The sequence below is a fragment of the Equus asinus genome, chromosome 4, assembly GCF_041296235.1.
Source record: "Equus asinus isolate D_3611 breed Donkey chromosome 4, EquAss-T2T_v2, whole genome shotgun sequence".
NCBI lineage: Eukaryota > Metazoa > Chordata > Mammalia > Perissodactyla > Equidae > Equus > Equus asinus.
Genome location: NC_091793.1, coordinates 42176301 through 42200507, shown reverse-complemented (window position 1 = coordinate 42200507; position 24207 = coordinate 42176301). Strand labels below are relative to the sequence as shown.

The window sequence follows — 24207 nt, the reverse complement described above, 5'->3', positions numbered from 1 at the left end:
AACAAAAAAACTTAGCTCAGGGAAAATCTTTAAAAAACACAAAAACCCCAAATAACTCACAAAGGGGCAGCCTATCTTATTTAATTATTTAGTTAAACATTCAAATTATTTATAATTATTGCTTTTACAAAATAATTCTAAATATCATATTATTTTCTCAAGAATGGTTTCCAAGAGTGAGATTATTTGGTAAGAGTTAGGACTGTTTAAGGCTCTTGAGATATGTTAAAGACAATTGATTAAGCATCTCTAAAAGGGATCATCTGACTGCCCCTAAAGTCATCTTGATTCTTTTTTTAAAAAGATTGGCACCTGAGGGGCTGGCCCCGTGGCCGAGTGGTTAAGTTCGCGCGCTCCGCTGCAGGCGGCCCAGTGTTTCGTTGGTTCGAATCCTGGGCGCGGACATGGCACTGCTCATCAAACCACGCTGGGGCAGCGTCCCACATACCACAACTAGAAGGACCCACAACGAAGAATACACAACTATGTACCGGGGGGCATTGGGGAGAAAAGGGAAAAAATAAAATCTTTAAAAAAAAAAAAAAAAAAAAGATTGGCACCTGAGCTAACATCTGCTGCCAATTTTCCTTTTCTTCTTCTTCCTCTTCTCCTTCCTCTCCTTCTTCTCTTTCTCCCAAAAACTCCCCAGTACATAGTTGCATATTCTAGTTGTGGGTCCTTCTGGTTGTGCTATGTGGAACGCTGTATGGCCTGATAAGTGGTACCTTGTCTGTGCCCAGGATCTGAACCGGTGAAACCCTGGGCCGCCAAAGTGGAGCACACGAACTTAACCACTCAGCCACGGGCCGGCCCCTTCTTACAAACCTTCTTTTTTTTTTTGCAAACCTTGCAGGAAGATGGAAGTCTTTCCTGGATAATTTATAATTCTCCTTTACCTAACTTACTCTTCCTAGTAGCTTCATAAGATTTCCATATAAAACTGTGGTTCAGAGGGGCTATTTGCCCAGGATCACGAAGTAAATAAGTAGCAAATTAGAGGCCACTGAGTTAGAGCTATCTTGGGAAGCCCAATCTCGTAACCTCAAATCCAACACTCTTCCATGCCACTATGCCAATTTTCAAACTTTCTTACTTTACAGATGAAGAAACTAATACTCATAGATAAAAGAACTTGTCGAAGTCCACACAGGTAGGCAACGAAGTAGATCCAGGGCTGCAATTATTTATTAACAAGATAATACTGTATTCAGGACCAATTGGTAAAAGCAAACTATTAGAAATAATGTGAATATTATTATATTAATTGACATATTAATTATATTAATCTGTCAAATACAATATGTGGAAATTTTATGAATTATTATGAAGTCTTTATGTTTATGATTCTAGAGCCCCTAACAGAGTTTCTCTCAGCTTCTCCCAGTGCACTTGCCACTTCACCTTCCTTCTCTCAAGAGAGCATCATGGAGCTTGAATCCATCCCCCATTTGAGTCTAAAGTTCAAGGAAGGGGCAATCAAGAAGACAAATTCAATGACAAAAGAATGATGAAAAGGAGAGCATCTTTCCTGTGCACCACGTGTGTGCGGGGGCCATTTGCCCAGCTTTCCCGGTGAAAAATCTGTTCTTGGAACACCCCTTTCTACAAAAATGATTGGCTTTCCCATCTTCTTTCCAAAATTCATATACTTGTCTTTTTATATGACTATGAGGGAGGGGTCTCAAGACGTTCCCACCTTATCTTTGGACTCTCTCTCTCTGTTGTCCACACTGTGCTTTGAAAAATAGAATTCCTGTTGTAACGAGTGGCGAGCAACTCCAGAGGAGTTTTCATAATTTCCCAATTATAAAACCTGACTTTTCCATAAAAATATCTTTACGAAGACGTAAATTAGGAGGCTAATGTCACCATGACCGGATCCACCCCTGCTACACTTCCCATCTTCAGATGGTTAAAGATAACAGTAACAGTTGTAAAAAAGTGAGTCATTCAGAAAGCTGCAGCAACTTTGCTGAGGCTACAAGATAGAAAGGGGATTCCCACATCACAGTTAAGGGTTTTGGGGTTTCTCTCTCTCTCCCTCTCTCTCTCTCGGCCCCACCCACCACTCGCCTAACTTACTCCTTCTGTTCCCCACACACACCAGATGCTACAGCTGCATTGGGAAACTAATGAGTGATTCCCCTACTTTCTGCATACATTCCTGTCTCCTTCGATCATACTGAATCTTCACCTGAAATACCTTTTTCCCATCTACTGAGAAAAATCTTACCCATTATGATGTTCAACTTAAATTTTATCTCCTCTTCAAAGCCTTTTTAAAAACTTGCATAGAAAGAACTAATCATTTCCTCCTTTATAATCTCATTCTCATGCTTCACACAATTAGTAGAGAGATTTCTCCACTATTCTGGTTGTTGTTTTCTTTGCCATCCTCACCCTAGTCTGTAAACCTTTGAGAGAAGGCACAATGATGAGCACAGCTTTATAGTCTAAGCGTCTAGCACACAGATCAGCAAACTGTTTCTGTAAAGGGCCAGATAGTGAATATTTTAGCTTTTCTGGGCCATAGGATCTCTGTTGCAACTACTCAACTCTGCTGTTACAGTGCGAAAGCAGCTGGTACATAAACAAATGGTGTGGTACCCAATATTTTGTGGCAGCCTGGAAAGTCAAACCAATCTATATCCATTCTTCCATGGATTTGTGAGTTGTAAATCAGACTATTTTATCCAAAACAGGGTTGACTAAAAAATTAATTTGAAAATGGCGTTCTATAAGGGCTACAACTCTTGTCTCAGAGTCCTTATAATAGTTTCTTATTGATGCTGTAACAATTAACACAAACTTATTGGCTTAAAAAACAAAAATTTATTATTGTGTAGTTCTGAAAAAGGTGAAAATCAGTCTCACTGGGCTAAAGTCAGGTGTCAAACAAACTGCTTTCTTCTGGAGTCTTTAGGGAAGAATCAATTTCCTTGCCTCTTCCACCTTCTAGAGGCTGCCTGCATTCTTTGGCTCATGGCCTCTTCCTCCATCTTCAAAGCCAGAAACATAGCATCTTCAAATCTCTCTCTGACACTCTGACCTCTGCTTTTGTCATCACATCTCTTCCCCTGATTGTCACCCTCTTGCCTCCCTCTTGTAATGACTTTGTGATTACATTGGATCCACCAGAATAATCCAAGGTAATTTCTTCATCTCAGCATCCTTAACTTAATCTCATCTGCAGAAGCCCTTTATTAAGGTAGCATATCCACAGGTTCTGGGCATTAGGACATGGACATCTTTGGAAGACCCTTATTCAGCCTACCATGGTATTTAGTACTAATTACTAAGGGGAGTTCATCTTTGCCTCTGCATCACTTGAAGTACCATTTTTTGCTGTCAACTGATTCCTACAGAAGATGTTGCTCTTTTCTGCAAAATGCTGACTACTACCTTTGCTGTTAGGGAGAAAGACTGTGTGAGGCTGCAGTTCTGTCTTTCCCAGGTACACTCGGAAGCTGAGTTCTCTTTGAGGACTAAATTTACTTCCAGGAACTGGCGTTTTCCACCGGGACATTGGGCTAGGATGTGCATTTCAGACCCTATCTGGCAGAAACAGGACATTTTTCCTTGGACTTGGAGCCAGAAACAGATTCTCTTTTTGTAAAAAATATGAATATCATCCACTTTCTGTGAAAACACAATTAGACACCTCCCCTGCCTCCCACAATGTTGTTAAAGTTACAGAGGCTCAATCAGAAGTATATTTCTTCCTCTGTCCAAGTTCTGAGTCAATTAAGAAATCAAGTAGCAAGTAACAGTGCCGGCCTTGTGGTGCGGTGGTTGAGTTTGCACGTTCCCCTTTGGTGGCCTGGGGTTCTCTGGTTCAGATCCTGGGTGAGGACGGATGCTCTGCTTGGCAAGCCATGCTGTGGCAGGTGTCCCACACATAAAGTAGAGGAAGATGGGCATGGATGTTAGCTCAGGACCAGTCTTCTTCAGCAAAAAGAGGAGGATTGGCAGCAGATGTTAGCTCAGGGCTAATCTTCCTCAAAAAAAAAAAAAATCAAAATATCACCTTTGTTGTTATATTTGACAATTTTGTCTGAAACACTAAGAAAATAGGCTTCCTAATACTAAACTCCAGAATTAGATTGCTTCACTCACCCTATGACAAGAAGCATATATACCAGAGGTCTCCACATGTGGGGGCTTGCTCGGGGGGAAAACTTATGGCCTGGAGGCACAGAGCAGAGCATGTGGTTCCTGCAGGCAGCTCGCGCCAGCAATAGAGACTAGCTGAGCCACACTTACCCAGTTCCTCTCCCAGACTCAGCAATCAGATTATTTACTCCACCTCCATGGAGAGGAGAAAGAAATAGGACAAGCTCCAGGAATGTCCCACTGGTGGAGCTCCCTCACCTGCCAGGAAACTACAGCAAGGTTGGGACAAACTGCCACCACTGCCAGTTTCCCACTCAGCCCAAACAGGTGGCAGTAGCTGACAAGCAGCAGAGAGTTACCATCGAATCAAATGGCCTGTAACAGCGTTGCTAGGAATTGCTCAAATACTGAAGTGCTATTTCTTTTTGATTGTTTATTTTTTTAAAAAGTTCAGACATGATAAGAAGTGTCAGTTATATATAAATTCACTCATAAGGGATTGAACCAAATCACAAAAACATGCTCTTATTTTAATTTTAATTTAATTATATTCAATTGCTTATGCGTAAGCTCAGCTCACTATGAACAGTTTGCTTTAAAAGGCGCCAGTGTTATAAAAATGTACGAAATTGAGAACATGAATAAGAACATAAGGACAGTGAAATGACACACGTTTACCCAGTCTCCCTGACTCCAGTCTCTTTCCTTCCTGATGTTCCTACAAGATTAATTTACCTGAAACATTCTCTGACCACAGCGCTCACTCACACAACTTCCTACAGAGAGAAATATAAACTCAACTTGGAATTCAAGGTCTCAATCTGTCTCCAACCTTATTTCTTACTACTTTTCTTCGCATACATTTTGCTTCAATAGACAGCCAGCTAGTTCCTGTCCCTTTACAACTTGTCACACTGTTCTCTCTTTCAAAGGCCATCTCCTCCTCCTACATTCCATGTGTCCTGGTCCTATGTCCATCTTAACACCCAAATCAAATGTCACAACCTCTCAGCTGAAATGAATCTTTCACTCCTCCCGCTGCCATTTAAGTCCTATCTAGGCCCTGGACTCTAAGTCTCTTGAGGGCAGATACTACACTTTGTTTATAGGTTGGTACCCCCTCCAGCAGGAAGGCCATGGATGGTCGGGCAGGTTGTGTATGATGGCCCTGCCCTGCAATATCTGGCAGACTGTCTTGCATGATAAACGCTTGATCAATAATTTCCAATAAATTGAATGAATGACCATGAATTAATTGATATTGGCATTATCCTCAATTACCAATATAATGAACTCAGATCTTAAGACACTGAAAGTTTGAAGTCAGAACTTAAGGAGAAATATAAGAGATAGGCAACACTACAAGGGGTTTAAATCCTTCGTCAGATTAACTCTGGGGTCTAGACTCTCTTTTAGAGAGTCTGACGAGAGCACATTTCCATCACACATACACCCTCACACGCACACACACACACACACACGGCCCACAATTCCTCCCTAGACTTGCAGATCCTTCTCTCCCAGGACCATTGTATGATTGTGATAGCTGTGCAGTGTCTGTGGCAGGCCTGTGCCTGGCCCCTTGGTCACGCTTTTCCCTATTCCACCCCAGCCACACAGCCCTGCCAGGATCCCTTTAGTGTGAGTACATCTTACCACTCAATTTCTGTAGCCAGTACCAGGAAAACTGCTACTAGAAGCGACATCCAATGCCAACACAGTGATTTCTTTTCTTGGGAACCTACCTGGCTTTGTGAAGAAAGAGTTAGAACATATTGTAATAACAATAACGCTGAGAGCCTCCATTGCCAAGAGATCAGATTCTGAATAAATGGACTGTTTTTGAGCTGGACGGCTGCCTTGAAACACAGCCTGCTTATTCAACAGAACTTTGCCCCAGAATAGGTATCACCGTCAGCAGAGGGGGAAAACCTAGATAACAGTACTTTCCAAATGAATCCAGGGCCCTGACCACTTTCACTACCACTTACGTAACCAATTGAGATGAATTCACAAACCAAGGTGTCCTGATGCGGGGTGGGGGTCACTTCATAGCCAGATGGCCTGAGTGTTAGCGTCCCATCTCATCGTTCTCTTACTGACCTCAGTGCCAGAATTTGGAACACATTCCACCCATGCAGACAAGTGACACAGAACCCAGATAAGAGCATTATTGCTTAGTATCGCAGATTGTGGTATCGCAGCTTACAGCCGTGGGTTTGAATTCTGATGCACTGCTCACAGGGAAAGTGAACTCTTATTCATTCCCACTCCACCATTTGGGGTTGTGCAATCATGTGATGGGGGAGTCTGAGCCAAATTTCCTCTGTACCCAAGGAGAGAACAGTACTGATTATGGAGCCAGATAGACCCAAGCTTCAACCCCAGCCCTGCCACTTACTACTTCACTTCTCTAAGCTTCAGTTTTCTCATCTGTAAATTGGGATTGCTTGTAATAGCACTGAATTAAGAGGTTTGATATGAGAGTTACATATGATAATGTTGGTAAAATATTTGGTACAGCGTAAGTCCTCAATAAATAATTGCTCCAATTATGGAGGAAAAAATGGCATACAATTCAACAAAATTCCTTCCCCAAATACTACCAAATTAGAACCTACACTGATTTTCTCTTTTACCCCTTTCAATGAGCTATTTTTGTTTTAAAAGGTGAATAGTCTCTATCTTTTCAAAAATTCCTTTTCAGTTCACATGGTTGGTGACCTACTATGGGCATGGCCAGATGACACATTTAACAAATGGAATCTTTTTTGGTCTTTACTGTGACAACATGTCTGTGAGGCAGATATTATTACCACGACTTCATAGTTGGGGGAACTGAGGCTGGGTGACTTGCCAAATGCCTTAAGTAGATATATTTGAACCCAAGGGTCCTGACTCTGAAGTTTCCTCAGTCCAAGACTAATTTATCCTCCAATAGCTAAATGAGAATCAAAATATCAACTTTATCAATGACCTAATAAAGTGGAAATTGAGATCATTTGGCAAAAGGCATTGGAGAACACAAAATGAAGCTTTCTACTCTCTCTAAATCCCAACCTGGAGACCCCCCTATAGCGAGAAGTAGGTCTACACGTGGTCCTAAAGCCTACATTTCCAGACACTGACAAGCCCACCTTATCTGCCAGCCAACCCGAGGAAAGAGTAGTCGGAAGAGGCTGGTGATTCCCCGAGGCCTCTGTGCTCTCCACGTGGAGAGAAGAAACACCGGGCAGAGGCTGGGAGTTCTTGCTGCAACATCAGTAAGAAACAGAGTGGGATCTAGGACTTTTGACAGTGACTCCACCCAGTAAAAACAAGGTGGCCTAGGGTCTCTTCAACCAGATTTGCCACGTCTCCTCAAAGAATGAAGGGTGTACGAGTAAGCAAGTGCAGAAACAACTGAACAGTTCAGCCAAGACTCACCATTTCTGTGAAAACCTGCTGGAGGAGTAAGGGGAGGTGAACAAGGATGCTTTCGTAATGATTCCACTGCCAAAGCTCATTTCATGCCATTACATCTGCCTGTCCTAGGAATGTACCCTTCCGAACAGATATGCGACTTTCTTATTACAATTTGTACAGCTGTCAACACAGCTGTTAAAGAAAATAAAGCCCCCTTTTGGTCAACCCACCCCATGGGAATGCCATCAAATCCTTGAAGAAACCTCTAAAGAGAATAAAGGGGAAAGATGACTTACAAATACATACAATAGTGTTTTCGTCTCTCTGGATTCCCCAGATGGGAACCCTGTTATCTTAAAAATTGTGAAGCTAGATTCCTTCTACAAATTATGAGCCTTTCAGTATGGTGGTTAAAAGTATGGACTTTGTTGTTAGAGAGATCTGGGTTTGAATTCTGACTCTGCTGTTTAGCTGTGGAGAATCATTCTTTTTGGCTGGCTAATATTTAAAATCTCTTGTAATGTTTGGAAAATGCCCTTCCCTGTAGAAGTCTTCATGGCAGGTAAAGCCTACATCCCAGTACGGAAACCAGATTGCATCTCTTCAACCTCCCTTACAACTGCACTGTGAGCTGGAGGTCAAGGATTTGCATCTTCTTCAATTTCTTTCATCAACGTCTTACAGTTTCCAGTGTACAGATCTTTCACCTCCTTGGTTAAATTTATTCCTAAGTGGTTGGTAGTTTTTGGTGCTATTGTCAATGGATTTGTTTTCTTTATTTCTTTTTCAGATAATTCATTTTTGACAAATAGAATCACAACTGATTTTTGTATGTTGATTTTGAATCCTGAAACTTTACTGAATTCCTTTATTAGTTCTAATAGTTTTTTAGTAGAGTCTTTAAGATTTTCTATGTAAAAGATCATGTCATCTGTAAACAAAGACAATTTTATTTTTCTTTCCAGTTTGGATGCTTTTTATTTCTTTTTCTTCCTGGTTACTCTGGCTAGAACTTCCAGGACTATATTAAATAGGAGTGGTGAGAGTGGGCATCCTTGTCTTGTTCTTGATCTTAGATGAAAAGCTTTCAGCCTTTCATCATTGAGTAGGATGTTAGCAATAGATTATCGTATATGACCTCTCTTATGTTGAGGTATGTTCCTTCTACTTCCAATTGTTGAGAGTTTTTATCATGAATAAATGTGGAATTTTGTCAAATGCTTTTTCCACATCTATTGAGATGATCATATGATTTTTACCTTTCATTCCATTAATGTGATGTATCATGTTTATCGATTTGTTATGTTGAACCATCCTTGCATCCCAGGGATGAATCCCACTTGATCATGATGTATGATCCTTTTAATGTGCTGATCAATTCAGTTTCCTCATATATATATTTTTTAAAGTTTGGATTTACATTCCTCAAGAATACTGGCCTGTAGTTTTCTTTTCTTATAGTGTCTTTATCTGGCTTTGGGATCAAGGTAATGCAGGCCTTGTAAAACGAGTTTGGGTGTGTTCCCTCCTATTCAATTTTTTGGAATAGTTTGAGAAGGATTGACATTAATTCTTCTTTAAATGGGGTTTGGCAGAATTCACCAGGTAAACTATCTGGTCCTGGGCTTTTCTTTTGGGGTGAATTTTGATTACTGATTCAATCTCCTTACTTGTTACGGTCTGCTCAGATTTTCTGTTTTTTCATGATTCAATTTTGGCAGGTTGCATTTTTGTAGAAATTTATCCATTTCTTCTAGGTTATCCAACTTGTTGGCATCTCATTAGGGAAATGTAAATCAAAACCACAATGAGAGATCACCTCATACCTGTTAGAATGGCTATTATTAAAAAGACAAGAGATAACAAATGCTAGTGAAGCTTTGCAGAAAAGGGAACCCTTGTGCACTGTTGGTGGGAATGTAAATTGGTACAGCCATATGAAAAACAGCATGGAGGTTCCTCAAAAATTAAAAATGGAACCACCATTTGACACAGCAATGCCACTTCTGTTTATGTATCTGAAGGAAGTGAAATCACTACCTCAAAGAGATATCTGCTCTCCCATGTTCATTGCAGCATTACTTACAAGGGCCGAGACATGGAAACAAGCTATGTGCCTATCAACAGATGAATGGATAAAGAATATGTGGTGGTGTATATACATATATATATATATATATATATATATATATATACAGTGGAATATTATTCAGCCATAAAAAAGAAGGAAATTCTGCCATTTGCAACAACACAAATGGATCTTGAGGGCATTGTTCTAGGTGAAATAAGTCAGACAAAGACAAATACTGTATGATTTCACTCATATGTGGAATCTAAAAAACACGACTTTTTCTTTTTTTTGGTGAGAAATATTGGCCCTGAGCTAATATCTGTTGCCAATCTTCATCTTTTTGCTTGAAGAAGATTGTTGGTGAGCTAACATCTGTGCCAGTCTTACTCTATTTTGTATGTGAGATGCTACCACAGCATGGCTTGATGAGCAGCATGTGGGCACCCAAGATCTGAACTCACACACCCTGGGCCACTGAAGCAAAGCGTGTGAAATTAACCACTATGCCACCAGGCTGGCCCTTAAAAAGAAAACAACTTATGAACAGAGAAAAGATTTGTGGTTTTCAGGGGTAAGATAAGGGGGAGGGAAATAGGTGAAGATGGTCAGTGGGTACAAACTTCCAGTTTTAAGATGAATAATTTCTGGGGATGTAACGTATAGCATGGGAACTATAATTAACAACACTTTATTGTATATTTTAAGGTTGCTAAGAGAGTAGATCTTAAATGTTCTCACCACACACACACACACACACAAATTGTTACTATGTGAGGTGATAGATGTCTTAACTAACCTTATTGTGGTAATCATTTTGCAATATATACATATCTCAAATCATTACACTGTATACCTTAAACTTACACAGTGTTATATATCAATTACATCTCAATCATGCTGTAAAAATAAAATTTAAAATAATAATAATAAAAAGGGAGAATGGTTATTTGCTTAGTATCATATGGAGTGACCCTTGTGTTTTATAATTTTGGAGCAAAGAAATTCAAAAACTTATTTCACTCCTACTAAATTCCGGAATATGCCTCTTACCAGTAGTTTATAAACATATATATTTTTCCATTTTCCATTCATTTTTATAAAGCATTCAGATTTACACAAACACTTTCATGTAGGTAAAAATAGTGGATCAACTTAAAATGCTTTCTCTCTGCCACAAGCAACAGAAAACAGTGGCTTCAACACAGAAGCAGTTGCTTCTTTCACACATCAAGAAGCCAGGAGGAAATTTTTCTAGAGTGATGTAGTTGTCCAACAATGCTGTCATGGATTTAACTTCTTTCTAGCCTTCTCCTGCCCTACCCTTAAAGTAATGGTATTGTGGTTTTTGCCTCATGGTCACAAGATGGCTGCTGCACCAACAGGAATAAAGTCCATCTGCATTTCTCTTGGTAAGTAGAAGCTAGAAAGAACTAAACGCCAAAGAACCATGCTTTCTGGGTACCGTTCTTTGAAATAGTTTTCCCTAAAGTCTCATCCAGTGACTTCCGTTTGGAGTTGACTGAGTTCCACACGCATCCCTAATGAAATCTCTGGAAGCTCCTAGGAGAAAGTGAGCTGCAGAAAGAGAGAGCTTCAACTTATAACAAAGACTGAGGACCATGTATGACGAATAATAAGAAGAATAATGTAATATAGCTAGCAATAACTGGTATTTATCTGGGACTTACTATGCACCAGGCAGGCACTGTTCAAAACACTTATATACATTACTTCATTTAATCCTTGCAACTACCTTATGAGGTGGGTATTATTATTATTCACATTTAACTGTGAGGAAACCAAAGCACAAAGAAACTACCCAACCTGAAGATGATCTCTTGGTGAATAAGTAAGTGCTCAGGCAACAATTGAAACACAGGGAGCAAACATTGTAACCCAGGTTTACTAAGAGATAAGAAAAGGATCTTTTGCTTTTCTGACCTTCTACTTATAATAAGGTCTTCCTCCAGAAGTCAGCAAATGTTTAGCTACCTAATGTGAGTCTGAGACTTAAATTTCCAAACTCATATGACCAAAAATATCAGAGCAAGAATACCAGGCAGTTCATTATTTAGCACAGAATCCATCGGATTTGGCATTGGTTATCCGAAATGGTGGTCCAGCGGGGTGAAATTTGCCTTGACTATAAAATTACTACCAATTTTATAATATTATTATATACTAATACCAATATCAGCAGTGTTACTAATGTTAAGAATGTTCTATCTGTAGGCCTTCTATACCTACAGGTACGAAGGCATTTTAGAGCACAGCAGATACAGCGAAGGAAGGGATTATTTCCATAAAGTGGAGACATCATCTCTTCACTACCAGAAGAAACCATCCATATGCCCCAGAGGGCCATAAGTCCCATCAAACACCACCAGCAACAAGAAGTCCAGATTTAAGTTCACCTTTCATCAGTTTAAAGCAGTGTTTCTCAATCTTTTTTCATTATTGCTCCCTAAGGAGACTGGGTAGACATTTTTTCTTAATTGCCCCCTCTATGACATTTAAATACTGCAAATATACTATCTGTTTGTGTTGAGTGGCCCTTAGGAAGGCTAAAAGATATAAATGTTTTCCCACTCTAAGAACCAGTTTTCATCCCCTTGGGGTGATATTACGCTTGTTTAAAGTGATTGATTTATTAGTTTAAAAGTCAGTCTGAGAAATGCAGCTGCCTCATAGCCTCACTAAAATTGTAATAATAGACAAGATTGCCTAAACCACTTCAATTGAAGCCTTGCTGCTCTCAGTGTAGTAGTTATTATTGCTATCAATACTTTTGTAGCACATAGTTAAGACTGCAACACACCCCCATGGTTTGGGGAGGGCCATGAGTTCTAAGTGAAATGGTCGTGCATCACTTCCGGGCCAGAATATTCTACTGCTATTTGGAACACCTAGGATTCTCTTTTCCTCTATCCAGTGATTCAAGATGGTGGCTGCTTTGTCAGCCTGGATTTCCAAGTGAGGAGGTGTGGAGCAGAGCTCCCAGCTTACCTGCAATGCATAAGAAAGAGACTACTAAGATTTCAAGGTTGCTTGTTATTGCAGCACAACCCAGCCTACCCTGACTGATACCCTGTCTCGTTCATTTACTCATTTAAATGAATGAGAACCCACAATATGCCAGACACTGTCCTAGGACTGATAATATAACAATAAACTAGACAAGTCCTTGCCTTCATGGAATTTGTTTTCCAGTGGAGGGATCTATTGAGCAACTCTTCAGTTCAGAAAGGACAGGGTATACTGTAGAAGAAAATTAACTCTTCTCCTTGAAGATAGGGTCAAATCACAAAATTCCAGCCTGTGATATAGTCTCAACAATCTTCTCCGAAATGAAGCCAAGTCCAGAGGGCATTGGTCCCTCAGCTCCTCCCCAGGACACCAGAGGGATGTTAAAATCCTATTTCAATTTTGAATTTTGAAGTCTAATGATTTGGGAAGATTACAGAAGGGAATTCTTGGAGAAGGAGCAGGATTTGGGAACATGTAAAGGTGTGGAGAGATCTTCTAGACTGCAGAAAATAAAAGGCACAGAGACACAAAAGTGCAGATTCTCCTCGCTCAAACCAGACGGACCACAGAAGCACCAAGTTCAAGGAGGAACTAATTGACCAAAAGATCAACTTGAGCTCTTGAAAAAGTGATTTTCTTTTGCCTAAGACCCTCTATTACTCACAGAGAGATGTTCATTTCCCACAGGATGAAGCCCATTCTTCCTTGAGAGGAATCCTGAGCAGATACACAAATAATTAAACTGAAATAGACCATTTTAACCCCCCACTGCAGTTCAAACACCCCAGCCATCAAAGCTGGCCAGCCAAAACCAGCTGCTTAAGATCATCCTTTGAGGTTCAATGAACTAGGGCTTTGTTAGACCAGGAGTGAGAAAGGATTTCAAAGACAAGGGCCCTCCTTGGGAAATGATTTCCTGATGACCTCTTCGAATTACATGCTTTTTCTCATAATACAGTTAGCCCCCTAATCCTTATTCCCTCTACTGTGAATCTCTCCTAAGCCCCCAGCCAGGATAGAAGAAAATGATGGGAGGAATGGCCTCATCTCCCTAACCCATGACAAAATTTCATGAATTAATCTTGCACTCATAATATAAAAGGAACAAGAGGCAAACTTTCCTCTGTTTCTGACTCTGCAAGTTCTGAATAACTTGAGTCTGTGTCTTTATATAGTGGTCTAATTTCAAAAACAAAAATATGCTAAATTTTAAGCTCTCACAACTACGTTACTTTCAGTGGCATCATTGCCACTGTCTACTTTAATAACTCCATCTACAGCTATTTGTGAAGGTTTTTAATACTTTGGTAATTCTGTTTGCATTTTTCAGCTAAAAATAGACACACATGTTTGACTTCTAGCATCAGGTGCTGCTTTTATTCTGTAAAGTTAAGATTATAACAATTTTAAAAAGGATATATATCATATATTCTGTTGTAGTAGCTCAGAAATCTATCGAAGGGGATTATACCTAAGGAGCTAAAATTATAAAACCAGAAGAGAAAGAAATAGGAGTAAATAAATATGAAGCAGTTCTAGAAGCAAACACACACTCTCAGACTCAAATATCATCATGTTGAGAGTGTTTATTATAATCTGTTGTTAAACAAAACTTCCCTGAAAAACAGGATGGAGAGTGAGAATTCTGTTTTCTGACATTAGCTTGTTGGATGACCTCAGGAAAGTAACTCTCTGCACTGACTGCCTGCTGGGTATTGTACGAAGCATTTTTCATGAATTAACTCGTTTACTCTTCATGTCATAACCTTTGTGGGAAGTATTATTATTATTCCCAGCTATGAGATAAGGAATCTGGTACACAGAGAAGTTAAATAACTTACCTAAGATCACAAATTTCAAAAGCAGGTTCTTGCCCTTAACTCTTTCATCTCTGGTTGTTCTTTGAAGTCTCACACAGGTTTAGTATTCTAAGCTTCCAAAATCTTTAGTTCCAAAGCTACACCCAACTGCTTCACTTCTAAAACTGTGTATAATTCTACCAATGACTTCATGTGTTATGCTTTTCCTTTTATAAATATTTTCTTTTGAAGATTTCAGTCTAAAACCTTAAATGAGATCCTTGGCTTGGGTCAAAATTTGAAACAAGCAGATGAAGTATGAGGAGGGGAGAAAACTCCACTGATTCTTTCTTGAGGCTTTGGCCATAAGGGAGTCACTCAGAGCTCTGTGCAAGTCTTACTGGTTTTTCTCAAAGGGATTGGGGCATCATCAATCCATTGAAAGAAGCCTGAAGAGGTAGAAACCTACAAGAATATGTGATGCATGTATTTATTCATTCCACTGAATGTAAAGAAAAGCTTCACAAAGAGGTTGGTCTTTGATGGAGCCCCAGGCAGTGAGGAGACAGTCACTGAACAGAGAAAGGGAGAGATGATGCTCAATGGAGAGAACTAGCAGGAGCAAATGCAGGGAGGCATGAGAAAGGACGACCAATGGACTCTCATGGTCAGAGCTCAGAATCAACTGTGGGGATGCCAGAATGGAGACTAGATGGAGCCAAGTTATAGCTACCATCTTAGCTTGTTCACATTCAGGTCTCAATGTGATAAGAGAAATTAGTGATTCTTAAAAAGTTAAGAAGGCATTATGACATAAGGAAAAGAGTATGCATGGGTTTGGTGCCAGATAGACCTCGTTTGAATCCCAACCCTGCTATTTACTGAGTGAACTTTACCAAATCTCTTAACTTTGGTGGGCCTCAATTTCCTTATCTATAAAATGGGTTCAATACAACTTGCTTACAAGGTTGTAAAGATTAAAGATGATATAAGTAAAACACTTAGTATATTACCTAACACATTAGTGGTTTTTCAATTGAGTGGCCCTTATTAATAGTATCATTAATGTCTTTGAGATCACAATGCTTCATAAGAACAGATTTACTGGCAACCTGCAGGGCCTAGTAGCACTAATTATAATAAGTGCAGGCAATTAAATGTCAATACTATGATTCCCCAACAGAAGGAATTTAGAAAGGCCAAGAACTATTGTGCTGAGAAGATGCATAATCTCCAAAATAAGAACATCAACTAACATCTGCATAGCAAATTTCCATGCGTGAAGCACTTTTCAGGGGATTAACTCACCTGCTCATTTCAGCAGCCTTCTGAGAGAAGTTGACATTATTGTCTCCATTTGAGGGCAAAGACTCTTCAGAGAAATCTTTGCTTCAGAGAAGTTCCCATAATGGCAAGTGGCAGAGTTGGGAGGTTCAGTATAATTGAAAATGTAGACCATGTCTTTGTCTATTCCTTAAAAGATTGGACACAGAATTTGTTTTGAAGGTTTAGGAAGTTGTAACCTGATGGGCTCAGCTAAGAATGATAATGCAGGAGATTACCCAATCATAAAATTTTATGTCAGATCCATCAACAATCATGAGTCTCGGCCTTCTCATTTTGCAAAAAAGAAAATCGAGAAAAGAGCAATTAAATGACTCTCCTGTAGTCATTTTGAAAATTCATGGCTGTGCTTCTAGTTAAAGATGGCAGATTTAACATATGCTTTACATTACACTCTATCTCCAAAACCCACTAAAAAGACAGTAAAGGGATTGATTTTAAAGACATTAACCCATAAGGACAAAAAGAATGAGAAGGAAAACAACAACAACAATATTTTGGAAGATAGAAAACAGATGGTTGAGTGGTAACTGGTTTAGCAGACTCATGAAGCTGAAATTTAAGTTGACAGTAGGGAAAGCCCAGAAGCAACCTGATTTGCACTGCAAACCCCCCCCCAAAAGCTCAGAAATTGACAGCAAGAAATAGCCCTGAAAGTGGACATGCATCTGAAGCTGATATAGGATTTGCTAACAGTCTGTTTGAGAAGTAATTTCCTCACCCTCCTGGCAGAAGACTGAAGACTGACTCTCCAGAGAGGCTATAGCAGAAAGATCCTGGACAGAGGGATGCCAGGCATTACTGAGGGCAAGGATGCTCTACTGATAACAGAGAGATTCATTAAAAGTACACATTCTGAATGATGAGAACCCCAATCTCCTGTCCCAACTTGGCTTCCAAAACACTGACAGCCATGCTTTTAGCCCCTGGGTTGAAGACTGAACAATTCTGGTCTAGGGACTCTGATCAACCCAACAGTAAAGACTTAACGACACTGATGGTCAGGCATCCTCTAATGAAATGGCCCAGCCAGACCACCTTAGTGATACCCAGGAGTCACTATCCATGCACACAGATCTTTCTTCAGCTGCTCTGTGCTCCTCTCTTAAGATGGCCAGATTCAGCAAATAAAAATGCAATATTTGGGATATACTTATACTAAAAATATATTTGTTGTTTAAACAATATTCATGTTTAGCTGAGTGTTCCATACCTTATCTGGCATCTTTATCTTCTCTTAAATAAAAATGGACATCCAAGAATCACCAAACACTTGAGGAAAGCCTCAACATGAAAGACAGTGGCTAAAATATACTAATTGGGGGAAAGGAGCATAAAGACAAAAAAGTGCAAAGAAAAAAATAATTTAAAAAATAGAGCCATTTGTTTTCTCAGAAAGTTAGGAAAGTATATTGTACCTTTGAAACAAGATCAGTTTGTTTTAAAAAGAAACAAAGAATAATAAAGAGATATTGTTAATTAAAGTTATGATAGCAGAAATAAAAAATTCAATATAAGAGTTTTAGGGGAAAGCAGTGTTACAAAAAAATTAAACATACGAAATAGAGGAAAAGAAATAATTCAAGAAAATTTCCCAGAACTGAAGACCATAAGTTTCCACATGGAAAAGACCCTCTGAGCACAAAGGATGACAAAATGCCCTTAGTAAGGGAAAAGTAAAAAAGAAGAAAGGGAGGAAGGGAGGAGGAAGGAAGGAAGGGAGGGAGGAAGGGAGGATGGATGGGAGGGAGGAAGGAAGGAAGAGAGGAAGGAAGAAAGGAAGGAAAGAAGGAGTTGAGCTAAGATATATGCCTATTTTAGCTCCAGGTGGTCAGGATGAAGGATGCTCGGTAAATATTAAGCAACTTGTTTATAGTCACTCTGGCCTAGAATTAATACAGAAGTTTAATAAACCTATCAAGCTTTAATAAATGAGGTCTTGTAATAATGGTATCCATGAATAAGCACAACGTAGTGAAGAGAATTCTAGATCAAGAGTTAGTGGCTAGAGGCACGCATTCTAATTCTGTTTCTGCCTCTCTATGACCTTAGACATATCACTTCACGTCTCTGGAGCCCAGTTTTATTATCTGAAAACTGAGGATTTAGATTATAAAATTCTATAATTCTGTTTAATTAAATAGTCATGAAATAAGGACGTTATCGTAATTGACTACATAATTAAAATCATTTTAAAATCCATATCCCAATGATACTTGTTAAACACACTGACTTCTTCTTTCTCAAACTGCATTTCCTCCTTTTTTTCTTAGATATTACATATTATTTTATTCTTCTGTAATAATAAATTCACATTTCTATAACACTTCATAGGTTTCATGCATTCATACATTCCCAAAATTCTAATTGACATCATTTACAGGTACAAGGTATATAGTAGTGAACTATACAGTCATGGGACCTGTCTTCATGGAGCTTTCATTCTAGTGGGGAAGATAGCCAATAAAAAAAATCAAAAAACAAATAAATACATTTCTGTATGGGGTAAATGCTGTAAAGGAAAATAAGTTTCTATGAAAGAAAATAATAAAGGGAACCAATTTTAGACTTGGTGGTTAACAAAGGAATTTCTGAGAAAGTGGCTTTTAAAATGAGGATAAATAAGAGTTTAGGTAGGTGAAGAGTAGAAGAAACAGTTTACCAGGAAGAGGAGAAAGTACAATGAAGAGCTTCAGGGAGAAATCGCGCTTTCAAGGAAATGAAAGTTGGCCAGTATCGAGGTGTGAGATTCTCCAGAGGGAGAACGAGGTGAGAGGAGGTTGACAAGGAGGCAGAGGTTGGATCATGCTGGGTCTTTGAATCCATGAAAAGGGTTGGATTTTATTCTAAGGGCGACAGGAAGACATTAAATTATTTTAAGCATTGGAGTGACCTCATCTCATTTACAACATATGATCACTCTTGCTGTTCTTTATCTTTTTGGATCTTTGATATTGTGCCTTCAGATAAGCAGTGCAGATATGCATCTCATTGTTGAGAAAATGAAGCACGGAGAGGTTAAGTGGCTGCCGTGTGAACAGGTCCAATGGTTAGTTAGTATGTAGCAGGCCTGGAGCAAGACCTGGACTTTCCAACTCCAATTTCTTAGTACGTTGGTTGACACATAATAAGAACTCAGTAAATATTTGTTAAATGAATGTACATCACACTAGGACATTCTAATTATGGAGATCTGTGGGTCTTTTGGTAAAGAAAAATGTGTTAAATCAGCCACCAGAGGGAGTGTATACTTCCCCATGTAATAGAAACATTGACCTTGGCAAAGACAACTGGCAGGAAAAAAAAAATCTTTAACTGAACAAAGTGCTTTCTCCAGTTTATACCAAAAAAGATTTCATGAAATAGAACTGGCAACATCACAACAGACCCTTTGTTATGTGTCTGAGCCGGCCATCTGTCCATGAGACTCAGCTATGGACAGCCTCCTGACTTAGAGTTCTCCTGACTTCGTTAAAAAAAAAAAATTGTTCCTCCAAAGTGAAGTGTAATGGGATGGAAGTAGCAATATTTCCTGACACGATTCAAACTGTACATGCTGAACAAAAGACTTCTTATTTTTTTCACCCAACCCTGCTGTTTTGAATTTCCTTGAACTCCCTTCAAAATAAAGTTTGGGAAAAAGAAGACTTTGCCTATGGCACAGAAATGGTCCAAGATGGCTAGAGGAGTCTACCAGTTGAAGAAGGCTCCAATCGCCCCAAATGAGATAGAACTGCTTGTTTCCATTCTGCAGCCAGAGCAAAAGTACACACAAATGCATCTGGAAACACACACACACACGGTGTAAAAAAATCCCATTATTTTAAAAGACTTGGATCTCCTCTACCAACCACACTTTTTCTCATTTAACAATCTTGAATTTTGTCAACAATCAAGTGTTTGGTAATATTTTGTGTGGTTAGTTCTCAGCCAATACATGGCTCTATATCCAGGTTTGGTCTACACATGTTGTCAGCTTTCTCCTGAGTTGAGGGATCAAGGAAAGTTTCCAAAAGAATTCCTTAAAAACAAATCAACTATCTATAATCAATTGATGAGGACTCAGTGGTCATTCACTATGTGCTCAGAACTGGATTGAGCCCTGTGGGAGAAACAAAGAAGGTATTGGCACGTGGTCCTTGCACTCAATTACCAACTCTTTTTTGTTAGTTATTGAGGGTATTTTCCAAATATTTCATTTTTTCTTTAATTTAGAGAGCCAATATACAGGTAGTTGATTAAGCCTAATTTTTTTTTTTTTTTGATATAGAGAGTCATGAAAAATTAGGCAAAGACCCGCAGGGGACCCTCTGAAGATTCTGTGGTCAGATGTATCTCCTTCTGTTATTTCTCTTTCTTAAATCCTCTCACAGACAGACTGTAGGTGAAGAGGGTTTGGTATTGGGAGATAGTTTAAGGGACTTTGTACTTAGTAGCTTGGCTGTCTCATTATGATAAAGCTTTGGGCATTTTTCTTTTTTAAAGATAAGTACTGATTCTATAACATCATGGCCCAGAAGCTTCTGAGTGCATTGAAATCAGATATTTATTTTCTTTTTCCACGAAATTATTTAAATAAGAATTCACAATCACTCTAACAATGTTGGTGAGAATGGTAATCTTTGTGCAGAAATGAGTTTGTTGTGAGAATGTTTATATGAGGTGACCAGTTTCTAGTATTTTCTAGTCATTAATTAAAATAAAAAATAAATACAAGAAAAATGTTAAAACCTTTCCAAAACACAATATAAGAAATAGATTATAAAGTTTTTAAGAAGGTGATGATTTTTTTCATTCAACATTCAGCAAATATATATTGGGACAGATCATGTGGAAGGTTCTGGCCCAGAAGCTGCACAAGATTCTAAAGAGGTCTATGATATATTCTTTGTCGCCAAAAGTCTTAGAAACTGGAGAGGAGAGAAGTAGAGAAATCAGGCTCTCAAAATAGGCGATATTAAGCTGATAATGTTCAGGAACACACAGAAACTCAAAATAAGTTTTGTAGGGATTCAGAAATGGGCTGGATTCTACAGGATTTGAACAAAAGTGCTTTTGGAAGTGCTGAGTGAAAGAAAGAATATTAAAAAAAGGGACTTAAATTGGAAATCACTGGGCATAACGGAAATTGTGTCATCTCATCTGACTAGAATATTACAGGTATATTATAGGACAGTACTGAGAATCAAGCCTGAAAAGATCTTTTAGGGTCAACATATGGAAAGCCTTGGATGGCATTTTAAAGAGTCCAAATTTAACTTAGCAGAGAGGAGAAACCATGAAAGCTTTTCAATGGAAGTGGGCTTCAGGAAGAGATATTTGGCTGAGGTGTATAACACAAATAGGAAAAGAGGACATGAAATCAAAGAGATAGCCACCTAACAGGCTGTTTCAGGAGTCCAGACAAGAAGAAAAGAATGTGTAAATTTGGGTGCTAACAATTGCAACACAAAAAAGGGAGTGGAGACAAGAGACATTTCAGAAAACAGCCAAACATAAAAAGTGAGTTAAATAAATGGGGTAAGGTGGAGCAAAGTGTCAAATATTTTCAGTTTGCATGACTAAGGTAATATTTGTTCCATTTACAAAAATCAAGAGGCCAGAAGGCTGAATAGGTGTCAAGGAGAAAAGAATAATTTTGGTTATTGAGAACTCTGCTGAGATGCCAGCATGACGTACAAAAAGAGAAGTCCAGCAGATTGTTAGAATTATGGGTCTGGAATCCAGGAGGCAAGAGAGGTCTAGAGGAAAGGATGTGGGAGTCAGTTCTATAGAGATAAGAGGTAGTGGCTGAGACCATGGCAGTGGGTGAGACTGTTGAGAGAGAGAAGAGGATGGGAAGGAAGAGAAGGGGAGGAAAGAAAGAAAGGAGCAGAGGAAAAGAATCTTGGGAATGCAAACCTGACTCAGATGATTTGAGAGTCAAAGGTGAAACATTATTTCACCAATTATTATAAAACTATTTCAATCATGCCATTTGGGCGTAAGTCAGATTGCAAGGGTGTAAGGAATGAGAGGGATGGAGAATAGGGAGCCAGCCAGTGTAGACTACGAATTCAAGAATTCTAATGAGGAAGGAAAGGAGAGGGTGGCGTGCTAGCTTGAGGGTGTTAAGAGGGTATTTGTGTTGATTTTACAAGCTAGGAAAGACTGAGGGTCCTTCCTGTTAGAAAGGATGAGATTGCTGGAGAGAGGAGAAATTACATGAGATCATTGGGTGATATTTGATCATCAACATAGGGGAGGAAGCATTTGATTCAGCAAGGAGGATAAACCCTTGACACCAAAGGAGAGGAAACCAGCGTGGATAAGAACAAAGCTTTGAGGTGGTGAGTGGGGAAGTTGGATCTTCTCAATCAAGTGGGTGTGCCAGGGGCCTTTTTGAGAGTCAGGTGGGGTAGATGGGTCTGAGAGTTTGAGAATCATGGGGAAGCATTAATATAACCCCTAGGGTGGAGTCAGGGGACACAGTGGGAATAATAAGTGAGGAATTAAGGGACTGGTAAGCCCCAAAGGATTTTTCTCTCTGGGCTCCTTGATCCTCAGGTTTCTGTGGGTCTTGACTTTTAGACCTGTGATTGCTCACAACCAGCCTTCAAAGCCACAGGGTTGGAGCACTTAGCTTGGTAATTCTGGGCATTAAGACCATGCCACATGAGGCTGCTGTGAGATGCTCTTCCAGGGGCCCCTCCTGCAGGAAAAGAGACGCCAAGGAGCAAGGCAAAGAAGTGTCACTTCTTGGACACAGGAGATTGGACCCCAGCCATCTTCTCACTACTCACTGTGCTGACATGTCAGAATCAGGGAATGCCTGACCTTGTTTCTTGGGCAGTGAGGTGTATATCAAAATACATAAATCCTAAAAAGCTCATTATGAAGGGAAGAGTCTTAATAATTTGTATTTTGATAGCTTTTAAATATTTTTAAAGTGAGTGCTTCCAGGGTAAGGTAAATAGTCCCATTTTGTGGGACGTTTGATTAAATTCCAAACATATCAATGTTCCGGGGTGTGCCTGGTGACTCTGATACCTCTCAGCAGGTTTGCCAGGAAAGTACAAATGTGAGAGGAGTCTCAGTGAAACAAGGAAACTATTCTCCCAGTAGCAGGTTGCAGGGCTGTGCAAGGGAGAAACGCTCAGACTTTCGTCTCCCCAGTGAAGAGGAGATTAGAATGGAATAAATTAGCAATGTGGGCAAGAGCTGTTATAATATAACAATAACACTTTGTGCTCCATTCAAGGAACTCCAAGCCCTTTGTCAGGACTCTTGCTTTCTCATTGGACTCCAAGAAGGCACTTGCTAAGCACATCCCAGTTCCAGAGGGAAGTGTGTCTCCCCACCTACTTACAATATTCTCACTCTCTGCTTCTTCTCAACCAACTTCTTGTCTTCCCTTCCTTTCTGCCCACCTCTGACCACTACTCATCACTAAGAAATCTGCTTTTGCCCAGGAGCAAGCAAAATTGCATTGAGCATCCTCTTGCAGTAGCATTTGAGACATTTGCTTATTGAGTTCATTATGTGATCTTCACCAAAACTGTATAGACAGGTGATATTCAAGTGATGGACAAAAATATTTGACAATTGGTTTGGCACAGCTACCAACCAATCAGAAATGATATGAAGTTTTTACTGGAACTGGGTATGAGAGACACCCACTGGACCAGACATTAACTCCTAGTTACTGAGTGTGGAAAAGTCTAGGGGTCCCAGGACTGGGTGGGGCCCAGATGCCCAGAGTAGCAAGGATGGCGGACACTTGAGTGGCAGGAATTTTTACCAACTGGTACAGAAGTATTTCAATGTTTAGACAGCCAGTACTGTTGAATCTTATCCCTGACGTATCTCCATATTACAGATAAAAAGGGGGCCATAAGGGTTTTCAATACCTCCCCCAAGGGCATCCATTGAGTAAAAATTTGGGACCCAGTGACTCTACTGCAAAACCTTCTCCAACAGCCTTGCTGGCTCATTGCCTCCTTTCCTTCATCTGTCATTTTGTGCTTAAAGATGGGAATATGTAGTGTCCTGAAGCGGGCATGAAGGACACCTGAAGACTCTTCCAGGAAAGCTACACCTATTAACTCTGCTGGTCCCATTACAAGTCTTCTCAGTAGTGGCAAGATGGGGAGGCGAGGGAGGGAGGGAAGAAAAATTGACTGAAGAGAAAGTCTATTATTTCCTCTTTTCCCCAAAAGAGGCAAGAACCTTGTTTATTTTGTTCGTCATGATACTCCCAGAGCCCAGCACGTTGTTGACGCTCAATACAATTTTGTTGGATGAATAATGATTTCTTCTGATTCTATAACACTTTATATTCTTGTAAAGTGCCTTTGCACCTGATCTCACTGGACCCTCAAGAAGTTCAGCAGAATTGTAGGGGAAACATTGTTATTTCCGTTTACAGAGGAAGAAGCTGGGACACAGAGAGCTAAGGCAGTTTGCCCA

At 39.6% G+C, this 24207-nt stretch overlaps 1 long non-coding RNA gene across 1 annotated transcript in view; it reads right to left on the bottom strand.

Annotated features, from left to right (window-relative positions):
• The window catches only part of LOC139045170 (uncharacterized), an 83994-nt gene that overhangs the window by 11310 nt on the left and 48477 nt on the right, over positions 1 to 24207 (bottom strand). The gene's annotated exons all lie outside the window — the stretch shown is intronic.